The sequence below is a fragment of the Salvelinus namaycush genome, unplaced genomic scaffold (genome assembly GCF_016432855.1).
Source record: "Salvelinus namaycush isolate Seneca unplaced genomic scaffold, SaNama_1.0 Scaffold655, whole genome shotgun sequence".
Classification (NCBI taxonomy): Eukaryota; Metazoa; Chordata; class Actinopteri; order Salmoniformes; family Salmonidae; genus Salvelinus; species Salvelinus namaycush.
Genome location: NW_024061370.1, coordinates 7,501 through 11,185, shown reverse-complemented (window position 1 = coordinate 11,185; position 3,685 = coordinate 7,501).

Here is a 3,685-nt window from a genome sequence, read left to right as displayed (position 1 = left end):
TTGAAAAGCTCCATAAATCCCTTAGGCCGGTGCCTACTGACTTGGACCCCTACTATGGTGCTCCCATATCGGGCATGGGCGTGGGCAGGCCCTTAAAAGTCGTTTTCATTCGATTTCAATAGCGGCACCTGGTAACCCAAAAAGAGGGCACTCTGTCGTTTTTCCTGAATAGTTCAACATAGAATATTTTCGGACTTTTTTTGAAAAGCTCCATAAATCCCTTAGGCCGGTGCCTACTGACTTGGACCCCTACTATGGTGCTCCCATATCGGGCATGGGCGTGGGCAGGCCCTTAAAAGTCGTTTTCATTCGATTTCAATAGGGGCACCTGGTAACCCAAAAAGAGGGCACTCTGTCGTTTTTCCTGAATAATTCAACATAGAATATTTTCGGACTTTTTTTGAAAAGCTCCATAAATCCCTTAGGCCGGTGCCTACTGACTTGGACCCCTACTATGGTGCTCCCATATCGGGCATGGGCGTGGGCAGGCCCTTAAAAGTCATTTTCATTCGATTTCAATAGCGGCACCTGGTAACCCAAAAAGAGGGCACTCTGTCGTTTTTCCTGAATAGTTCAACATAGAATATTTTCGGACTTTTTTTGAAAAGCTCCATAAATCCCTTAGGCCGGTGCCTACTGACTTGGACCCCTACTATGGTGCTCCCATATCGGGCATGGGCGTGGGCAGGCCCTTAAAAGTCGTTTTCATTCGATTTCAATAGCGGCACCTGGTAACCCAAAAAGAGGGCACTCTGTCGTTTTTCCTGAATAGTTCAACATAGAATATTTTCGGACTTTTTTTGAAAAGCTCCATAAATCCCTTAGGCCGGTGCCTACTGACTTGGACCCCTACTATGGTGCTCCCATATCGGGCATGGGCGTGGGCAGGCCCTTAAAAGTCGTTTTCATTCGATTTCAATAGGGGCACCTGGTAACCCAAAAAGAGGGCACTCTGTCGTTTTTCCTGAATAATTCAACATAGAATATTTTCGGACTTTTTTTGAAAAGCTCCATAAATCCCTTAGGCCGGTGCCTACTGACTTGGACCCCTACTATGGTGCTCCCATATCGGGCATGGGCGTGGGCAGGCCCTTAAAAGTCATTTTCATTCGATTTCAATAGCGGCACCTGGTAACCCAAAAAGAGGGCACTCTGTCGTTTTTCCTGAATAATTCAACATAGAATATTTTCGGACTTTTTTTGAAAAGCTCCATAAATCCCTTAGGCCGGTGCCTACTGACTTGGACCCCTACTATGGTGCTCCCATATCGGGCATGGGCGTGGGCAGGCCCTTAAAAGTCATTTTCATTCGATTTCAATAGCGGCACCTGGTAACCCAAAAAGAGGGCACTCTGTCGTTTTTCCTGAATAGTTCAACATAGAATATTTTCGGACTTTTTTTGAAAAGCTCCATAAATCCCTTAGGCCGGTGCCTACTGACTTGGACCCCTACTATGGTGCTCCCATATCGGGCATGGGTGTGGGCAGGCCCTTAAAAGTCATTTTCATTCGATTTCAATAGCGGCACCTGGTAACCCAAAAAGAGGGCACTCTGTCGTTTTTCCTGAATAGTTCAACATAGAATATTTTCGGACTAATTTTGAAAAGCTCCATAAATCCCTTAGGCCGGTGCCTACTGACTTGGACCCCTACTATGGTGCTCCCATATCGGGCATGGGTGTGGGCAGGCCCTTAAAAGTCGTTTTCATTCGATTTCAATAGCGGCACCTGGTAACCCAAAAAGAGGGCACTCTGTCGTTTTTCCTGAATAATTCAACATAGAATATTTTCGGACTTTTTTTGAAAAGCTCCATAAATCCCTTAGGCCGGTGGCCACTGACTTGTGCCCGTAGTATGGTGCTCCCATATCGGGCATGGGTGTGGGCAGGCCCTTAAAAGTCATTTTCATTCGATTTCTGTAGCAGCACCTGGTAACCCAAACTAACATAAGGTGGTGTCAGTAGTGAGGATGCGGACAGACCTTTTATATAAAAGCTCCATAAATCCCTTAGGCCGGTGCCTACTGACTTGTGCCCGTAGTATGGTGCTCCCATAGCGGGCATGGGTGTCTGCAGGTCATTTAAATTCGTTTTCATTCGATTTAAATAGGGGCACCTGGTAACCCAAAAAGTGGGCACTCTGTCGTTTTTCCTGAGTAGTTCAACATAGAAAGTATTCAGACCTTATTTTTGAAAAGCTCCATAAATCCCTTAGGCCGGTGCCCACTGACTTGTGCCCATAGTATGGTGCTCCCATAGCGGGCATGGGTGTCTGCAGGTCATTTAAATTCATTTTCATTCGATTAGAATAGGAGCACCTGGTAACCCAAAAATAATACCAGGTGCACGGAGGGGAGGATGAGTACAGACATTTTATATAAAAGCTCCATAAATCCCTTAGGCCGGTGCCCACTGACTTGTGCCCATAGTATGGTGCTCCCATAGCGGGCATGGGTGTCTGCAGGTCATTTAAATTCATTTTCATTCGATTAGAATAGGAGCACCTGGTAACCCAAAAGAGGGCACTTAGCCGTTTTTCCTGAGTAGTTCAACATAGAATATTTTCGGACCTTTTTTGAAAAGCTCCATAAATCCCTCAGGCCGGCCCCCACTGACTTGTGCCCATAGTATGGTGCTCCCATAGCGGGCATGGGTGTCTGCAGGCCATTTAAAATCATTTTCATTCGATTTCAATAGCAGCACCTGGTAACCCAAAAATAATACCAGGTGCACTCATTCGATTTCAATAGGAGCACCTGGTAACCCAAAAATAATACCAGGTGCACAGAAGGGAGGATGAGTACAGACATTTTTTAAAAGCTTCATAAATCACTCAGGCCGGCCCCAACTGACTTGGGTCCGTAGTATGGTTGTTCCATATAGGGTATTGAGGTATGTAGCCTATCTAAAATCATTTAAAACCATTATAAAAATATGCACCTGGTAACCCAAAAATAATACCAGGTGCACGGCAGTGGCACTCTGTCACTTTTTCGACCAATTCCCGAAATCTTGAAATAATGATAAAACATAATTCCCGATGGGCTAGATGCCCCAAATTTTGGCTCATACCCTCTCTCGTGATGGTCAACAGTTATCCACTGTAAAAAAAATTTCGGAACCATAGGAATCTATTGTACAGGCAAGTGATTTTTTTCCCCAAAACATTAAAACACGATTTTCTATTAAAATGTTTTATAGAAAAACGGTTATAATTAGATGAAAATGTTCGTCTATTTGTACCCTTTCGTGCAAAAAAAACCTCAACCAGATTGGAGTTGTATTTTTTGTGTTATTAACGTTTTAACGGTTTTAGTGTCCACAAACTTTTGGCAAAAAATCGGAGCACATTGAAATCTATCGATTGACACGCCTTTTTTCGATAATTCGGCCTGTCCGGCGATGACACACTCCCTGGTGGGTGGACCAGACAGGTACCGGCGCGATTTGAGAAACCTGACTTTTGACAACAGGACTTCCATGTCCTAGAGAATCGGCGGTGGTGGCAAACTGCTCAGTCCGATTAGGAAACGTGAAACGGACACGTTTGAGGGATGTGAGACCCTCGGAACCATGGTCCCTTGGACCTTTTACCTCCGGCGACCGATTTAGGGTGATTCCCAACCCTTCGGTGCCCGATTTAGGGTGTTATTCCAGCCCTTCGGCGCCCGATTTAGGGTGTTATT